This window comes from Odontomachus brunneus, unplaced genomic scaffold (assembly GCF_010583005.1).
Source record: "Odontomachus brunneus isolate Ranch 3 - 2012 unplaced genomic scaffold, Obru_v1 Obru_scaffold_142, whole genome shotgun sequence".
NCBI classification, from domain to species: domain Eukaryota; kingdom Metazoa; phylum Arthropoda; class Insecta; order Hymenoptera; family Formicidae; genus Odontomachus; species Odontomachus brunneus.
The window spans coordinates 31,614-32,663 of NW_022639592.1; the positions used below are offsets into that span (position 1 = coordinate 31,614).

Genomic DNA, 1,050 nt, shown 5'->3' on the forward strand with positions numbered 1-1,050 from the left:
ACGCTTTAACGCTCGACGCTGGAACGCTCCCATGTATTGGCACCTTTAGAGTTAATTCCACTAGGCCCGAAAATTATGATAGGCACGATCATCTAGTACTTTTGTAGTTTATGACAACTTCTAACGCTGCGGCACAACGGTGCTTGTTTTCATGCTAGATTGCTGGCTGGATGGAAATACTCTGTTCTGATTGGTGCATTTCTGAAGATGGATGGAAATACACCAATCAAAACAGAGTATTTCCATCCAGCAAGCAATCCAGCATGAAAACAAGCGTGTGCCGCTGGCTTAACTCAATACCGTATGCAGGATTCACACCGCGTCCGATTTCCGACGTACGATGTCCGATATCTAATAAGACAACAACTTTCTAATAGAGAATTCAATTCTCCATTGGAAAATTGTTCTCCTATTGGATATCGGACGTCGTACGTCGGACATTGGACGCGGTGTGAATCCTCCATTACCATAGGAACAACATTAGGAGTAAGTAGTAAAGAATGCGCATTCGACATCAGGTAATAATTTCGTAAACGCTCAATGGACTTAGTTCCACGACCAGCAAACAACAATATAATTTCGTAAAATCTCACGATTATATCCATATTTTTTTTAATGTGTGGAAGATTATTTGTATTTTATTAAAATCATACTTATTATAAACTATCCTGTAAGAAATCTGAAGTATAAAATATAATTTTAATTTAAAATAATATGTATCCTAATTTATTTACAAGAATTCTGTTTATATTACGAAATTATTATCTGATGTCGAATATGCGTTCTTTACTTCTTACTCCAGCTTGTTCCTATGGTAATATTGGGGGGTGTATATCAGTTGGACACGGCGCAATTGGACACAGTCCAATCACAAGTCGCTGTTCCAAGGGACCCTACAAATGTCTCTAATCACACGGTGCTGTGATTGGCTGTGTCCAAATGCACCGTGTCCAAGTGCACCGCTCCCAATATTGGGTGCTTACGATATCAAGTGCAGAGTGAGTTAAAGGAAGTAGTATCTATTCCCATCTACAACTAATATATTTTATG

The 1,050-nt window shown here is 38.7% G+C and overlaps 1 protein-coding gene across 1 annotated transcript in view; it reads left to right on the top strand.

Annotated features, from left to right (window-relative positions):
* Positions 1-1,050, top strand: part of LOC116850291 (death-associated inhibitor of apoptosis 1-like) — a 64,356-nt gene that overhangs the window by 7,079 nt on the left and 56,227 nt on the right. The window lies entirely within an intron of this gene.